General features: G+C 37.2%; 1 long non-coding RNA gene across 3 annotated transcripts in view; it reads right to left on the reverse strand.

The window, feature by feature from the left end:
- The window catches only part of LOC136842728 (uncharacterized), a 30,047-nt gene extending 19,988 nt beyond the window's left edge, over positions 1–10,059 (reverse strand). The window contains exons 1-4 of one of the 3 annotated variants that reach the window (XR_010854333.1): positions 9,945–10,012; positions 8,068–8,284; positions 7,571–7,684; positions 7,124–7,349 (exon numbers count right to left, since the gene is read on the reverse strand). This is a non-coding gene — a long non-coding RNA (uncharacterized lncRNA). Of the gene's footprint in view, positions 1–7,123; positions 7,350–7,570; positions 7,685–8,067; positions 8,285–9,944 lie in introns of all 3 variants that reach the window. The other 2 variants (XR_010854331.1, XR_010854332.1) reach the window with 2 other exon arrangements.
- Positions 10,060–19,883: the final 9,824 nt, after the last annotated feature.

The following is a 19,883-nucleotide window of genomic DNA, read 5'->3' on the forward strand; positions in this document are numbered from 1 at the left end:
GACAGCCGCCCGTGCAACAATATACGTCTGCTTTTCACCGGAGAGCTATCGTCAGAGCTAAGAGGGGAACGCTCTGGACTGCTCCAATGGCTATAACCTGGAGTAGGAAGCGTCACTTCCCGACACCGCTCCACAGAAGAAAGTTTCCTCTTGAGGGGTCTTGACTCGGACGTACGATGCCAGCCCCGTCTGGGAACTGCGTCTTCCCACGAGGACGAAAAAACTTTAACCTCGCCTTTCCTATGGCGAGGGCGAGCGTCCTGGGAAGCGTCAACAGGTACGCTCGAGGGGACGACTGCTCGGTAGCTAAAGCCTCTCGCCTCCCTTCGTCTGTCAACATTCCTTCTCACAGGGGTTGGTGAGCTTGGAAGAGGTCTTGGACTAGGAGCATTAACACTTGTATTTTTTAGATCTCTCATTGTCGATCACATATTATCCCTGTCTTCTGTGAGGGATTTTACCTGTTGGCCCAGGGCCTGAATGGCAGCCATCATACCTTTAAGTGTTGGGTCCTTACCTGTTTCAGTAGGGGGTTCAGAGACTACCACTACGGGAGAAGGATCAATAGGGTAGTTAGCAAGGGGCAAAGAATTAACTATTCCCTGGTTATCCCCAGAAGAGCGAGACATAGTACTCTTGGCTCTTCTGAGCCGGTCCCTTTCAAGCTTTCTCACATACCGACTATAATCAATCCATTCCAGTTCATATAGACCCAAACATTCATCACATATATCATCCAACTCACAACTCTTACCCCTACACTTCACACATATTGAGTGGGGATCCACTCGATGAAGAGTCAGACATGTAGAAGAAAATTCCAAAGACAAATCTAAAAACGAGCGAAAGCCATAGCCAAAGTGTACTTCACCAAAATAAGCTGCGAAAAACACGGGCTACGAGCGAAATTCCAACGATGTTACCGGCATGGCGGCAGGGAAGATCTGAGGAATAGCTGGAATGGTTCCAGGTACCTGGGTAGAGGGCGCACAGGTGGTTCACCTGACTACCGATCGGCGATTGCCGCGAGTTTTGAAATTCTGCCGTGACGTCAGGGACTTAAGCTATATATATAACTACCAGGTAAGTCAGATGCTTAAAAATCTCCATTTCATTCTCTCTAATTTACAGCCTCCTAATGAATGAGAGACTTCTGCTGGAGAAGACAAGGAGCAGCTATGGGACTCTAAACCAGTGGAGGAAAACTTAAAAGGAATTATAACTCTCATTCACTGCCTCCACCACGTAAGGTTTTGGTGATAGAAATTCATTTCTCGCTATAATGTGGTTCGGATTCCACAATAAGCTGTAGGTCCCGTTGCTAGGTAACCAATTGGTTCTTAGCCACGTAAAAATAAATCTAATCCTTCGGGCCAGCCCTAGGAGAGCTCTTAATCAGCTCAGTGGTCTGGTTAAACTAAGATATACTTCTGCTCCTAAGTCTTTCCAAGCATGCCAGGAGGCCTGCAATTGGTCATCTACCAGGACCTGAGGGCTGAACTTATCCTCTGAAAGGTATAAAATAAGACTTGCACCAATATATCCTCCCTTATCGCCTTAACCTGTGCAGGATAACCCTTTACTACAGATATGAGCATAAGTGTTCTCATTTCTTCCAAACCGAGTTAGTATAAGCATGAGAACATTAGACTGCAGCATCAGAAATGAGTTAAAAAGTAACACTCTTCCTTGCTAAACTCCTGCTGACACCAAAAACCTTTAAAGCTGGCTTCACAAACTCCCCAAGCTGGAGCCAAAAACACACATGAAGCTGGGGTCTCAACCTCTCTAAGCTGATGCACAGAAGAGGCAATGTACTGTGCAAAAGTTCACTAAAAGATAAAAACGTCAATAATCTAAATTGAGACTCCATTTACACATGTCCAAAGCGCTCGTCAGTCTCGATTACATCTCTTCACAGGAAAGAGCAAAGAAAACCAAATCTTCTACTGCAAACGGTTTAAGCGCTGACTAAGCGGCTGTATTGCAAGAGGCGGTTCTCCGTGACTTCATAAAACACCAGAAAACATGCCCCGGTAGACCTAAAGGGAGCTTTCTGCGCCCGAATATGAGAAAACTTACGAAATGTGCTCTAATTGAAAGAGAAAGCTTGGGTTCTCTACTCCAAATACTTAAAGGGCGCCTAAATACTCTAAAACGAGCAAGACTATACTCTATGTGGCTTCCTTCCTCAACTAAATGAGAATACATCAAAGCGCAACGCTCCAGCAAACGCTGATCAAACTGAAGGAGATCCTCTGAATCAAACTCTTCTACGGCTATAGGGAGACAAGAGGAGACAGCTGGCAACAGGAGGCAACAGCAGCTGAGCATGTGCATTACATCCACGACCGACAAAAGGGAGACAGGGAAACAGAGTCTGAAGTGACTCAGCTGCATCCACATGAGTCAGCTGAGCGAAAGAAAACGAGGTGCCAAAGAAATGGGAAATGTTGGGAGGCAGGTGAAAGAGGATTTACAATGACTCCCCTGCCTCATCCAAAAGTGAGTCAACAGACTTGAGAGTATTCCCATCTGATGTCACACATGCTTAGAAAGCTATACAGCTAGAGTAATATCTAGCTTGGAAACAACAGAAGATACTGTAACCATAGTAGGTTTCGAAAGAGAAACATTAATCGAGGCTGAAGTAAGAGATCTGATGATAGCCGAAGAACAAGCATGTACAGAACGAACGAGTGCATTTCAATGGAGAAAAACGAATAGGCTAACAGACAACGATTTAGAATGAGCAAAAGATGAAGAGATTGGTTAAACAATCGACTGAGTTGGCATAACATCAGAGTAAGTAAAACTCGCTACAGACACATTTTTAATTAAGCTGTCTATACCTATATACAGTAATTAGTCCTGTTGATGCTAACCACCTCATACTAGGTGCCGATGATGGCAGAAGTCACATATGTAGCGAAGATTAACGTTTACCAAGATGATCTACTGGCTAACGCATTATATAGGACTAAAAGTGTGAAAAACTGAGAGGCAGGTGACAAGAGGCCACAGAACCACACTGCCCTGAGAACCAACCCAGTCCCCTGGCAGCGGAGTCTTCTCATGGTCGCACGGCAATCCTAGGCTCGGGCTAAAGACGGGCGAGGACACCGACACTACCTCTTATAGGGAACACAAAAATGATCGCACACTATGGGGGGACCTGGGCAGGTTCCCTAACCAATTCAGACAAACCTTGTACTACTGACCAAAATAAGGTTTATGTCCTGTTCTGAGTTCTCAATGCGCTTTTCCTGAACCAAAACGGAAGCAGAAGGCAGAGCTAAAGAGGAATCTTAGTAATAACTAAAGCATTAGCAAAGGAAAGCCTAGACTGAGCATGGATATCTATAGACGAAGGACCTGGAGAAGGGGGAAAAATGACAGGTCGATAACCTGACCTAACTAATTGCTTCGCAATCTACCTACTTCCCTTCTTAAGCAAAAAGTCCTTCAAAAATCCCTACTTCCTCACATCTATTCTCAAGATCACAATTCATACCAATGCAGCCACCGTAAAAAGTATCTCCTAAAAATTCAACATCCTGTTAACACAGTAATCATTCCTACAGAACCTGGCGTTCTTAGCAGTGGTTCCAATGGAGGCATCCTAGGAAAAATAAATGTACAGTACCGTGACAGTAGCAAACAGCCATAAAATACTAACAAGTGCCTATAAACAATGGCGACAAAGAGAATTCTGACGAGCTAAACATCTGACACACCTAGTACAGAACAGGTATACTAGACAGTCATCCGGGTAGCCATTCGATCTTTCGTCTGAATGCCGATTCGCCTATCAACGCGGAAATATAAGCTAACTTTAACAGTAGGTAAGATTCATCCCTCATAATAGAATCTAGGCCAAAGGTCATTCAGCAGTGAAACAGAAATTGACAGCAAAAAGGTCTGAAAGGTGTACTGTACAGGAGGAAAACCTCAAAGTTGCACTATTAATCAATTGGTAGGAGAGGGTGGAAAGTAAGATGGAAAAGAAAGAGATTATGAACAAAGTACAGTAAAAGGAATGAAAGGGGTTGCAGCTAGGGGCCCAAGGGGCACTGCAAAGAACCTTAAGTAATGCCTACAGTGCACCACTTAAAGTGCATTACCCCGCTACAGGGGAGTAATCATGAGTACTACATCAGAGAAGTTTCCTTCTCTCAATGGCTGCTTGTAAAGAAATCACTGCACTGGATCTGGGGCACAGTGCTGCTTTGTCCAGTCCCACACAATTTCTTGGTAGTTGTGTGTGAAACGGTTGCTGTGTGGTACCCTGAGTTGCAATGCATTCCAATGATTTTGTGGCTGTTGTTGGTGTTCTTGCAACATTGGAGGTGCTTTTTTGCCATGTGTGTGTGTGGTGCTTTGTGTTGTTTGTATGGCCCCACCACCTCCTAAGAAGGCCAGGAAAGTGATAGAAGAAGAAGAAGAAGAAGAAGAAGAAGAAGAAGAAGAAGAAGAAGAAGAAGAAGAAGAAGAAGAAGAAGAAGAAGAAGAAGAAGAAGAAGAAGAAGAAGAAGAAGAAGAAGAAGAAGAAGAAGAAGAAGAAGAAGAAGAAGAAGAAGAAGAAGAAGAAGAAGAAGAAGAAGAAGAAGAAGAAGAAGAAGAAGAAGAAGAAGAAGAAGAAGAAGAAGAAGAAGAAGAAGAAGAAGAAGACAGGAATAAAGGAATTTACTTGTTGAAAAAGGAAAGACTTGTTTTAGTCAAATTTAAAGCTTGATGAAACTGGCCTACTCTATTGTTCCTTGCCAAATAATACACTGGTTTATGAGAAGGCAAAGAACTTACCTGGTAGAAAGCCTTCTAAGCATCATATCTGATTTGTTATAAGCAAATGCTTCTGGTAGCCTATATTACAAACCAAGCATTGGACATGCTAAACAATCCTGTACCCTGCGTGGCTTGATGGTGTAGTGGCTGTTTATTGGCCAGTTGTGCGGATTAATTTATTAACAATTCAAAATTATTTAATTGTCGTTTGTTTTAATTTAATGTCATTCTTCTCACTATTGTTAGGATTGGGGTTTCTTTCTCACTACAGGTCTGATGTGGTGAGAGGGAATCACCCTGACAACATGTTTGGCTCCAATGTTTTGAATATGCATTTCATATAGACATTAGACAGTGAACAAGTATAGCAAATACCTGATATGAGAATGGTAGAGAGTTGTTGGTGTTTAGGCTCATGCCTATTTAACACAGATAAAGCCTTAGCCCATAGAACCACAAGACTGTTGGCTGTATTTATGAGACTGCATTTTAGTGCTATAAACTGTTTGTGAAACTTACTGGCAGTCTTGTTTGAATGTTTCAGTCTAAATTAACTCACTACTGTGGTAGACAAAGCTTTAAATGAAATGGAAGTGCATGCACTGGATGGGCTTGAAATGAGGAAAAAGTGAGATTTTACTGAAGTGGAACAGTGTGCAGTGGACAGCCTTGAAATGAGGAAAAAGCAAGTGCTTTAATGGAACTTAAGCTAACATACAGGTACTGGGTGCACAAACACCGATTTTAGCTCTGTAAGCACTAGCATCAACAGTGTTGCAAATCATTGTGACCTAAATGCTGCATCTAAAGCAGAAGCATATTTGTGTTAGGCTTGAATGAAAATATGAGCCAGTGATACAGGACTGTTTTGATTTTGCTTTTAAACTGTGGTAAACATAAATTTCTTAGGACTTTTTAAAAGCATAGTGTTTAAGACTGAACTTATAGTACATTCTGACAAGTTGAGATATTAGATAACTTACTGAAGTATTTTGACTACTCTTATTATAAGGAAATAACCTTTAGATTAGGGTAAGAATGATGGCCATCATAAATTAAATAGAAGGGAAATGAGTGACTATTCTTAGGCAGTCTAGCTACTGGTTAAGCAGGTTAGTTCAGTGAAGTACTGTTGACTTGGAATTCAGTTAACCTGTGCTGACTGTAAATTTTGTAAATAAATTTAACACTAAATCAATCTTTAGTTTATTGGTGACTGTTTAATTTATGCCCGAAGATTTTTGAACCTGACCACTACTCTCGCTCCACACCTCTCAAATTAACCATCACTGTTCCTAAGAGAGAGGAAAAAAAACCACAACCATGGAGAGTTTCCAAGTGATCAGTATCATTCAGCAAAGGCTTGGTTCACTGCCAAGATTGTCTCTCACTAGTCCCACAACCACTTTCGTAAGGAGGCTATTTGTCATCAGACAAAAGACCTTGGCATTTCTAACCATCGGATGAAGGCCTTGCTTCTCATTGTTAATGCACCTGTACATCCTACCACCATCAAGATGGTTTCATGATAAAGGTTGTATCAGGGCCATGATTTGCCTCTTAATACATCAGCACTCATACATCTGATAGACAGAAGTGTTACTGATGCAACAAAATGGCTATACCAGAGGAAGTTCCTGTAGGAGGTGACGGTGATGTCTGAGGATGAGAAGGATCAAGGCTTGGATACACAGGGGAACAGACTCTGAAGAATCTTCCAAAGTATTCGCTGAAATTTGCCATCTACAACTTCACAGATGCTTCAGAGAACGAAACTGCGCAAACCCTGGAGCACATATTGAATCATATCCTGAAGAGAGGAAAAGGCCTAATCAACTTCCAAGGTTTCATTAGTGCGAGGCCTGTCTAACGGGCTCAAATGGAGACCAAGTTAGGCCATGGAGGATAACAGTCATGTCCCCCCTTGGAAACCAAAGCCCACGGAGGGTAAAACTGTTTGAAGCTCCTAACTAGCACAGAAAGCTCAGCCACAACCAAGAGATCTATGCCATTTAGTATGAAGGCATGGTTCCAGTCAGCAGTCAGCTATTCTTTCACCCCCACCCCAGTACTGAGAGGTTTAATTCGACAAAAGCAGACAAAGAGGTTCACAATCCAGTATATGGAAATACTGAGAGGTTTATTTCGACAAAAGCAGACGAAGAGGTTCACAATCCGGTATATGGAAACTCTGGAAACTCTGTTCAGAGAGAGAGAGATAGATTTGTCTAAATCCAACAGAATGGCACAGAGGTTTGTCTAAATACAGTTGGATGCTAGTGTGGCAGAAATTACCCAGTAAAGCAACAAACCAACAATACAGGCAGTCCTCGCTTACCAGCAGCTTCGGGTAACAGTGATCCAATTTTATGGTGCTTGCCTAGCGACGCTGTCAACTGGATTTTTGGCACCGGTGAGCAGTTTACTGGCGTCAGCGAGCTGTTTATCGGCATCGGTAAGCAGTTTATCAGTGCAGTTAAGTGGTCTATCAATGCTATTATCGCCAATTTTTGGTTAATGGCATTTGGCAGGGAATGGAAACCCCGCCGCTAACTGGAAACTGCCTGTAATCAATCAAACTCATTTATGTCAAGGTATATAAAGCATGGAATAATTCTAAAGTTTCTCACGTCCCTGATTAACCACAACAGTCACTAAGCTCTCTCCTAAAATAATAATCAATTCTAGATAAGCTAACTAAACCCTGTTAACTTGACATGAAAAGAATGTTTAAACATTTAAAATTTTTTTATTAGATTAATGGTAAAAAACAAAAATACAGTACCTTGTACCTTGCACATCTGTTATTGTTAAAAATATGACCGTCTTGACAGCAAGTACTACGGGGCCTATCTTCTTAGGCGTATTATGAAAAATCTTGCTTCCCACCATAAGTCTTCTGTAGGAAAACATTAGTAATTGTAATGCAAAGTAAGTATTAAGTAAAATGTAAGGATATTAGATCTAAAAAAGCTGATACATTTTTTCTAAGAAATCTATTGATGACTACTCTCTTACGCATAGAGTTATGTAAGTAATAAATTAATTTCACGAGTCATATGTCTCCTTCCTATTCTCAAAGTTTTCCATACAGTATTACACTTCAAAATTACAGTACTGAAACATACCATAAATTATTAATGGATATCAATGTTTTCCTCTTCTAATGACAACACATTACAGTGTGGATTATGGTAAACAATATAAAGCCAATCAAAATAGATAATAATGTCCTCTTTTTCAACTTCAGAAAAAATTTACTGGAATACATCAATTTCTCACCTGCATCATCAAACTCCATACAGCCAAAACAACAGCCAAGTTATCAGTACTCATTGGTAATGTAGTTATGATTTGGGATTTCTCACATTTTTGATTGGACATGAACCCTGCCATGGTAAGCATATCGTAACCACTTGAAGGTCATACTGGTAGAATTAGCAAATGTGCTGCTTCTTCTCCTACTAGTGTATCACAGAGTTGATGCAGTCTAATGTCTCTTTGAAAAAAATAAAATAAAATAAAATAAATAATTTTTATTTTCCCGCTCATGCATGTTTTCAAATTCCTGTAACATAATGGAAACCAAATGTTAGATTGTTATAAATACTGTAATTTATAACTTGATAAATTAGTTGTGATTGTATTTTTGCTGATACCCATATCCGATTAACTGCTTGAGTCTGCCTGACACGACCTCCATAACACACCAAAACCACTGATGTTAAGAAAAAAATATTTCCAGTAACTTACAACTATATTTGAACCACAGTGTCCTATAAATACATTTCTGGATAAGCTGAGTAATGGTGATGAGCAAATCTTAGTTCACTGATCGTTACCACATACGGAACCCTCGAAAATAATTCACTTTTCATAGCACACAAGACCTTAATTACAAAACAGAGGTAAGCATTGTAGAAAGTTGGTTGAAGTGTTCAGGGACATGTGGCCTTCTATGACCCATTATGTTGGGTAAGGCTAGGTTAGACTGGGGCAGGCAAGGTTAGGCTGTATCCCCATAAATAACTTTGTGTCACTTTTGGTCCGGTTAGCCTAGGCCGAGGCTTTGTCCCTCATGCCAGGTAGGAGGCAAAGGTCAGGGTTAGTTCAGAGAGAATTAGGTAACGATATGACGCCAAAATTGCCTCACCAAACATTCTTGTTCCTTTTTCTATATTGCACTGATTACAAAACAGGATAATTCTACAGAAGAGCTCTACATTGAAATATTATAAATTTTTTACTTCACATTATAGAAAAAGGTGTATACTGTATAAAATGGAGTACTGGGAGATAATTTGAGAAATTTCCTAAGATCATTTGAGCAATTTACCGTGTTTTGTTTATGCTAATACATTCATCCACAAGGAGTTGATTCTAAACAGGGTGCCCTATGGGGCTTTTCTGTAGAATTACCCAAATTGATCCACAGGCCTATACTTCACCTCATTATCTTGTAATTTTGGGTACGCTTTTTTTTTTTACAATTCCCTCATTGTTGTTTTTCTCTACCAACAAACCTTGGTGCTACTTGGGTTCCCTGTAATTCTTAAATTTACCTACTGGGGTACGATTTATACTAAAACGAGCAAAAAATACAAAGCCTACTGTGCAGTTCACCAATTTGACTACCACTCACAACTAGCCTAAGCCTAACGAGGATGGTATGCCCCCACAGCCTATTTCACTTGAAAAACGCCATAATTACCAACATTCAGCATTATCCAATGTTGAACGTTGGCAAGGAATTAAGTCGTCTCACTTTCTACATAAATTTCATTTGCGGCGCAATCAAAGCCTAGGCCTATCCTTCGGAATTATTGCCCCCTTTCGAGACACACTGTAAAGGCTCTGGTTGAATTAACTCAACTAGATGGATGAGAACACCCTCGATTTACGAAATTCCTACTCTACGACATAATTAAAAAAATACTTCTGTCCAGCTTCTCTCGCCTGTTTGGCTTGAGTGGGCGCACATTTCCAGCACTTGGCCTAAAGCTAGGCTTCCCATTCAAGGTCATAATTCTTGTTAGCCTAGATATGTAGCCCTAATTCGTAACAAACCTACATTACTTTAAAATCCTACAGCGACATAAGCGGACATACAATCTACTTTACACATTCTGATATGGAATACTCAAAATACGGAACCTTACTCTGGCTTGTAAACGGTAAACCTTGCAGGACAACCATTGCTACAAGCGACTGACTAATAATTCGTGTAAAAAATAAACCAATATAGTGAGTTTTCGAATTACTCATTGAGCGGTAAAGATAAAATATGTATATTTGAAAGGGAACTTAAACTTGCCAGCTTTGTTATTAATAAACTAGGCCATTTACAAGCAATACAAGGCGTTGTTAACTCTCATTTGACTGGCTGGGCGCTTGCTATGAATATAATTTTCATGGTTCGTTTCTGTGAAATTATAGTCTAAAAACTTAAAATGTTGAACATAATCATCTTTCACCGGTAAATTCGTTAATTATGATATTTCCATCATTACACCCTGATATTATAGCAAGTATGGGTGTATTTGAAAGCAAGCAGCTACCTTCTTTGTTTCTGTTGCTATCAGTTTTATCCGGTTATTTTAGGCCAATTGTCTTACACATAATTTTGACTGTGATGTTTACAGTAATTGTGCTATAATGCAATTGTAAATTGCACGTTGAGGTATTACAATGATTATTATTATATATTACAAATAATTGCAAATGGTTGGTTGTGGATAGGCTCTGGTTTGTGCTGCCATCTGTCCAGCTGTTTCGTAATTATATTACCTCGGTATGGAAGGATCAAACTTCTAAGCCAATATACATACGGTAGGCTCTGGAAGGGTCCGTTACTGTACCCTGTGTTAGGTTAGTTTAAGAAATATATATATATATATATATATATATATATATATATATATATATATATGTGTGTGTGTGTGTGTGTGTGTGTGTGTGTGTGTGTGTGTGTAAAGCATTCCCAACTCATTTGACTGGCCGAGTACCTAAGCGCAGTGATAATGAAAATAATTTTAACCGGGCTATTCTATGCGTTCCAAATCCTGAAATACAATGATCCTTTTCCAGAACATCAGTTAATTATGTTACTTCCGTAATTATGGCCTAATATGTTAAACTAATGGATATTGTTTTTGAGCCTTAAACCACTTGAGTTATTCCTGTATTGCCCTTTTTTTTATTCGGACATTTTGGAAAACTTTTCTTCTAAACCATTTGGACTGTGATAGTTGTAGTAATACTGATATAATGCAATCATAAATTGCAAACTGAGGCTTCATCATCTTTATTAAGTAATAGCTACAACAGCCTCTGTTTGTAAGTGGGCTCTGGTTTGTGCTGCCATCTGTCCAGCTTTTTGTAATTTACTCTCAGTAAGGAAGCATGTGGTGCTGTACCTTGTGTTAGGTTAAGTTAAGAAATGTTATATATATATATATATATATATATATATATATATATATATATATATATATATATATATATATATATATATATATATGTGTGTGTGTGTGTGTGTGTGTGTGTGTGTGTGTGTGTGTGTGTGTGTGTGTGTGTGTGTGTGAATGACGTTCTAAACTCTCATTTGACTGGCAGGGTTTTAAACTAACAGCAGTAACAATAACATAATTTCCATCAAACTTTTCTGTGCAATCTAAATCCTTGAATATAACGAATCTTTTCCAAAACTTTTAAGTATACCTTAGTTTTACCAGACCACTGAGCTGATTAACAGCTCTCCTAGGGCTGCCCCGAAGGATTAGACTTATTTTACGTGGCTAAGAACCAATTGGTTACTTAGCAACGGAACCTACAGCTTATTGTGGAATCCGAACCACATTATAGCGAGAAATGAGCTACTTCCATCATTTAGTCTGATACGTTAAACTTACAGCATGTGCGTTATGTTGGATCCTTTAACTACTTACGTTATTCCTATGTTGCTATTCTTTCCACATGGTTGTTTTGGACAACATATCTTCTAAATAACTTTTTTTGTAATGGTTAAAGTGTTACTGATGTCATGCAATTATAATTCGCAAGTTGATGCGTAACTACATATATTGAGGAATAGTTGCAAACCTCTGGTTGTAAGTGGTCTCTGGTTTGTGCTGCCATCTGTCCAGCTTTTTTTGTAAGTACATCTCTATCGGCCAGAAAGGATGCGGTGCCTTGGGGTACGGCCAGCCGAGGAGCAAGAGCCCGTGCTAGCACGAGTTTAGCCTAAGCTAAAGGAACGGTGACTTACGTTAAGTTGAATAGGTGTATATATATATATATATATATATATATATATATATATATATATATATATAAAGATAAGTAGATGGATGATTTATAAATTATTTATATTTATTTTATTGGTAGCTATTTGATTATATTTATGTAGTATATTTACTTATATGTTCATTATAGATTTACTTATTTACTTATATTGATTAATTTTTTAAAGTTTTATATATTTATGATTATTCATTCATTCATTTATTTGAATGTTTATATTAGTTAATTTATTCACTTATTACTTGATCTATAATTATTTATTTATTTACTATCTATCTCTATTACAATTAATTTTCTCATTAACTAAGTACTTATATTCGTGTACACACACAAACAGACACACACACATATATATATATATATATATAAATTTATATATATATATATATATATATATATATATATATATATATATATATATGTGTGTGTGTGTGTGTGTGTGTGTGTGTGTGTGTGTGTGTGTGTGTGTCTGTATATATATATATATATATATATATATATATATATATATATATATATATATATATATATATATATATAATGTGTGTATGTGGGTGGGGGGAGGCGTTCGATACTTAATCACCCCTCAAGCTAGCCAAGTAATGAGTCGGCCGCAAATGCGCGGTCCACAAACCCTGTTGCTCTTTAGATCTTGATTGATTTCTTTGCTTTTATTACACAGTGGCTGATACGCCTCCGTATATTGACAACATTTAGCCTCTTGGAGAGAAGGTGTTCTTCCAGACAATTCAGAAGAAATAACTTTGTCCTAGACTCACCATTTTTTTTTTTTTTTTCATTGCACTGAAACTGAATGAGAATGAGAAGCAACTGACAACAGTCACTCTGAACGAGTGCTATCAACAGATGTAAATCCGGGTTGCGTCAGGACTGTTAATTTTATCAGCATGGTGGAATGCTATCTGTGCTGGGGTGCTGAAAAGAAACCTTGTGGATTGCATGCGTTCTCAGAGGTAATGGCGTTTGTATAACTCTCCTCACACGAACACGCACACACACAAACACACACACACAAATATATACAGTATGTATATATATATATTATACCGTATATGAGAGAGAGAGAGAGAGAGGGGTCGAAGATTTACCCTAAAGTACACAACGCCGGGGAAAACACGACAGCGACCTAATATATTTATATACTGTGCATCATATACTGATGTAACTTATCAGTCATTTATGTAAATGAAGACATTTTTGGCATTTAACAGATGGCAAGTGATAAAACTAGCCCGTCAAATCGATCATCAGCAAGGAGCAACCGGTCACTAGCCGACAGCAAAGGTGATTAACCAATTTTGAGCTTTTATGATTTTCTCTCTTGAATGAGAACCAGTTCATTCTGGATAAGGTGAATGGCCATTGCCCTGACTAGCAGGCTATTGCGATGTAAAATGGTGTTATGAGGAAAAAGTATATATGTACGTATATATATAGAGAGATACATTGTGTGTGTTTTATATACAGTATATATATACAGTACGTTTATATATACATATATATATATATATATATATATATATATATATATATATATATATATATATATAGAGAGAGAGAGAGAGAGAGAGAGAGAGAGAGAGAGAGAGTATTGAAATGGAAATTAGAATGATTACCGTGTTTGTAAATTACCGATCAAACACGTGTCGCTTATTTATATCCATCCACCTATCTATCTATATATGTGAGTGTATATATATATATATATATATATATATATATATATATATATATATATATATATATATGTGTGTGTGTGTGTGTGTGTGTGTGTGTATACATATATATATATATATATATATATATATATATATATATATATATATATATATATATATATATATATATATATATATATATATATATATATATATATATATATATATATATAGCATAAATGTGAAAATACACACACACACATATACAGTATATGTTTGTGTATGCAGGTATATATATGTATATGTGTTGGTGTGTTGCTGTGTGGGTGTAAATTATCTGAGGCAAAACAATTCTGACCGGAAAAAAGCGGTAAAAGAATGATATGTACCACTTTACAGTATATATATATATGCTTTGGCACCACTTCTTCTGTTAAGGTTATTGGGTTTTTATAGCCGTTATTGACGCCAGATGACTTACAATCGTTCATTCACTGTAACGTGGTACACATCATTCTTTTACTGTTTTTTTTTTCTGGTCAGAATTGTTTTGCCTCAGATAATTTACACCCACACAGCAACACACCAACACATATACATATATATACCTACATACAAACACATACACACAACATATATATATATATATGTGTGTGTGTATTTACACATTTATGCCGTATATATATGTACACATATATAGATAGGTAATTTACAAACACGATAATCATTCTAATTTCCACTCCAATATATATACATACAAACATACATATTTATATATATATATATATATATATATATATATATATATATATATACATACATACAGTATGTATTCTCGTTTTGATTTAGAAATTAAATGTGTTCAGACCTGAACAAGAGCCAGGTGTTACCGGCACAAGTGTTTAAAAACGAGATTTTTTTCGCAGGTGTTTCAGCAGCTTTCGAAAGGTTCCAACAAATGTTTTTTTTTTAATGACTTGTAATGTGTTTTCATCTCATTGGCTGTTTATGAAATGTACATTCCTTGGTACAAATTGGCAAGACACAGTTTGAGGTAAAGGGTGTAAGGTTGTTGGGTCCTACTTTTTTTTTTTTGGGGGGGGTGGCGGTGGGAGTTCCGTGAATGGGAATTCGGCTAAATTTTGACCCTTCATTTTCTTACATATTACACTTTAAGTTTTCCTGGGCCTCTGTATGGCTATATATATATATATATATATATATATATATATATATATATATATATATATATATATATATATATATATATATATATATATATGTGTGTGTGTGTGTGTGTGTGTGTGTGTGTGTGTGTGTGTGTGTGTGATTGGAAATGGAAAGCTTGCTTATGCGTCTATTTGCTAAATAGGCCAAAATACAAAGAGACATGCAGTACAGATCGTAGCATGCAAATGTGTGTGCGTGTATATGTGGACATGTGTGTGTGTGTGTGTGTGTGTGTGTGTGTGTGTGTGAGAGAGAGAGAGAGAGAGAGAGAGAGAGAGAGAGAAATACTCGCCTTGATCGACTCTACCTTCTTATAAAGACAGATCACACTTTTAAAACAGGAGTAATTGTAAAATCGCAAAACACAGAAAACATCTAAGAGTTCGACGTCTCAGGAACAAAGCCCACAACAGGCTGGACCTTGGGAACACAGGCGAGCTAAATAAAATATTGATCGTAAAATCCTGAAAATAAAACTACTATCCGATTGATTACTGTAAGTATCGTCCTAATTCAAGTTTTATTCGTTGGCGTGACCATAAATCTCAAAATGTTTTCTCGAATTTTAGCGTTGTGAAGAGTCAGTGCGAAGGATTCTTGAAACTTAACTAAAGACTTTAGTTATTCATTTGACTTTGTAAGAGACCAATGGTGATGCAAACAAATAGATTCCTAGCTAAGTTAGTAAGTCTTTGGAACCTTGTCTTTGATGACAAACAATTTATTGTTTTTCCTTTACTTTATGAAATTATTATTATTATTATTAAATTATTATTATTATTATTATTATTATTATTATTATTATTATTATTATTATTATTATTTGATAATTTTGTTTGTATGAATTTCATGCTGAAAATAATTATCATAATTAAAAGGTATAGACAAACCAGACTGGTCTTTAGCTAATGAAAATAAAGCAGAAAAGAGAATAGACTTATAGAAAGATGTATCTTAAAAACAACCAGTACGTAAATACACGAAAACCAACAAGCAAAGAAACCTACGCATCAAAGAAGTTGAGAAATGTCAGGTAAATAAATCAAGCGAAAAGGATAGCGCTTTCGTGCAGCGATACGACACCTCTTGAACGGTTGAAAGTTGTTAGGTTCATAAAAATGTGATTAGTTTAGGTAATGTACTGCTTTTACATTTGACATTTGCGCCTCTCCCTCTCTCTCTCTCTCTCTAGGCAAGGTTTGAATCACTAAGCCCTATGTATATATACCGTATACACACACACACATATATATGTGTGTGTTTGTGTGTGTGTGTAAACTAGAAGCCAAGGTCCGGAGGAATAACATCCCTACATCACAGTGCCATAAAATAATTAGTCTATATTTTACTTTATTTTATTTGCAACAACAAATATCGTCTATCACTAACGGGAATAAAATATACGGTATTCGAATGAAGCAGCTCGACTTGGGAAAGACGCAAAAGTAAATAAAATTTGTTCTCTTTCGTCTTGGGAGTTTGGAAGGTGGCTCGCTGCCAAATGACGCCAAGACATTTAAACTATTCACGAGAGAGAATGAGAGAGAAGAGGGAGGGAAGGAGCATAAACCCCCTTCTCTCTCTCTCTCTTTGTGTGTGTGTGTGTGTGTTTTACCGCTCATGAACTGGATTTGGACTTGTACCAACACATGCTGTAGGGAGAGATTGAGAACTTTAGACAGTCTTTATTTCCCAACCATAAAAATAAAGAAGAATGAGAAACGTTACACCAGCGCTCGCGCTTACGGGACCCCAGCAAAACATCACAGATTTTTGTCTTCTTACCGGGTTAAAGAGTTATATGAGTCGGAGGACTTCATTATCGTCTTCATATGGCGCGATGTCTGATGACGATCTAACAGATTCATGGCGTGCTGTTTTTGAAATTCCGCGTTGGCGTCGAATCCACTACGTTGGTAATGGTGCGATCATGTACCAGGCTACCTGACTTCCGTTGGTTTCTCTGCATTTCGATCATTCTTCGTATTTGACAATATTCGGTGTTGCTGTGGTCTTCAAACTTCTTTGGTTCGTGTGTGTGCGTTCATATATATGTTTGTCATAATACATAACAACCTCATTCTGTCTGAAATCTAGGTATTGTTCGTTAGTTGTTGGAGTGTTGTTATCTCATTCGGTTGTTGCCAGCATCCACGGACCCTCATACTATATATACTGAAATATATATATATATATATATATATATATATATATATATATATATATATATATATATATATATATATATATAGTTTTATAAATGCTGGACTTTTGATGTTCGCAAGTTCATGGGGTGCGGGCTGCCGGCTGTAACGCTGATTTATTTTGTTACATGTCAACTCTTCGTATCTATTCATTTTTGTTCGGTTGTGAGTCGCTTGTTATTTTCCTCTTTATTTTACTATTATCTCTTCTCTTTGCTCCTTTTTCTGTTTTGTTGAATGAAAGAAAAATTTTATTGACAATAGGGCTGATTTCTGTTCTATACGAATGCTGGCTCATCAGAAACATTAGGAATACCGGTAGTACCATCAGTACGGTAATATAAGAAGGGGTGGAGACAGCAAGTCCTGTCCATAGTGACGTCACGTACCATCCAGAAACTTGGACCAAGGTGCCTTCCTTTATTCTGCATACTTACAAAGATACAGAGATAAGAAATGGCTACACGTAGCATTTTATTATATGGAGATAATATTGTCAATACGGAAGTGTTTAGTTCCCTTTCATCAACACTGTCCCGTATAGTTACGTAAATCCCACTTAGCCTACTGGTTAAGATCCTTAGGAAACCTTATCTGTTCTCTCACAGTTAAAAAGGTAAACCTGAAAATTCCAGGAGGAAGGGAAGGGCGTGTGTGTGTGTGTGTGTGTACCAAGACATTCTTTCGATTGGTAAACATAACACAGTGCTGCCGGCGAACTCGGTCTAAGGCTAAGCTGAGAGAATTCGGTAACAACAACACAGACAATTTCGTAATAGTTAGTGCTGGTTACTGTTTTGTTCCTTGGCAGAACAATATTTGAAATTCATGAAATCTTACACACCGGTTCCTGAAACTCTTGTTTAGAATTCTGACACATCTGGATACATTCTGCTTAGTTAAAGAATTTTCACGTGAGAAGTACAAGTAGTTTTTGTTAAATACGCCTATTGTTACGTCGTCAAAGACATACTGAGCTTTATATATATATATATATATATATATATATATATATATATATATATATATATATATATATACAGTATATATATATATATATACAGTATATATATATATATATATATATATATATATATATATATATATATATATATCTATCTATATATATATATATATATATATATATATATATATATATATATATATATATATATATAATAGAGAGAAAGAGAGAGCATAAAAACAATGCCATCTTTTAATTCTAATTACGAACTTCTTTATTGCTCGTATGACATATGTCACTGTTACGTGTCCAACTCTTTTAATCATGCCAAATAAAGGCCATCTGTGTTGGACAGATCAACGTCCTGTTATGTGTATGACCTTTACATGTTTATGAGTGCCCGCTTCCAATGTATCATTCAGAGGCTTTTTCTTTTAATCTATATTCGTATCACTACTGAGACTTTTATGCAGCCACTGGTGTTAAAATTATTACTATTGTTAACCGAATTCCCAAACTCTTTGCTTTTATTCTAATTTTTTGTTATTACCACCAATGGCATATCGAAACTGTTTTAGCTTCACTGTTATAAGTTTTCGCTAAATCTATCGCTATCAATGGCTGTCTTTTTAAGTCGGTATTATGCAGAGTAGCAAACTGTCAGTATCATTATTCTTGTCGTCATTATCGTGGCTCTCAGTTTGTCACGATTATCAGCTTGACAGCTTACTCTGTTTCGTCGCCATTGTATTGGAATTCTGCATTCGTGTACGACCACGAGCTGGAATAAGCATTTCATTATTAATATGTGAAGAAGGCGCCCTTCCTTTCCCAGTAAAGACTCGCAACGTTGCCACGTCGTCTTCCTACAACTTTTATCATCAAGCCAGCCACGTCCCACGTGATACAGTTGGTACTACTGCCCGAGGCATTTCAACCGTTCATCGTGTATTGAGCAATGCAACATTTCTACAGAAAGGACAAAGGAGCCGTGTGCCATGTTTAGGTCTTTAAATGCACCAAGATTCAATGGTTTTTCCAATCTTGGACTTGGTATGCCTGGTTCAGGTGGAGGAAAACGAGTAGAAAATTAATTAGGCTCAATGTGATGCCCGTCTGACGGAAGCGTTGCAGCTGGGAGGTTTCTATACAGTGCCCATGTACTGAATTAATTTATAATTATTTGACACAATAAAAGATCGATAAATAATGAAAGCCTGTTTTTATTTGTATGTGTGGAGGAGTTTTATAATCTTTTTATGTTAAGAGATGTAAGAAGGTGAATAACGACAGCGGAAATAAATAATATAAAATTGGAGAATTGTAAATGTCATTAGGAAAAGTTAGAGGGCATCGGCGGAAGAACTCTCTATCTTGATAAGGTTTACAAAGGAGATTCATGAACATGTGTGAAAGAATGCATTAAGAACATTGGTTAATTGAAACGAGATGAAGAGAGAGAGAGAGAGAGAGAGAGAGAGAGAGAGAGAGAGAGAATTCTTATAAAAAAAAAAACCTTCCATTAAAATAAAGGCTGTTATCAGCCGAGTCCGCAAACTTTAAACAAAGAAATTGAGCAGAAATTATTAACAAAACGAAGAGAAGAAAGAACCACACCTAAAGAAAGGAACATGATCAGGCAGCGGGTTAGAGAATTCATGCATTTTTTATCTTGTTTACTGTGTGTACATACTGTCGACGGCAGTAAACATTCATCAT

The sequence above is a fragment of the Macrobrachium rosenbergii genome, chromosome 10 (genome assembly GCF_040412425.1).
Source record: "Macrobrachium rosenbergii isolate ZJJX-2024 chromosome 10, ASM4041242v1, whole genome shotgun sequence".
Taxonomy (NCBI): Eukaryota; Metazoa; Arthropoda; class Malacostraca; order Decapoda; family Palaemonidae; genus Macrobrachium; species Macrobrachium rosenbergii.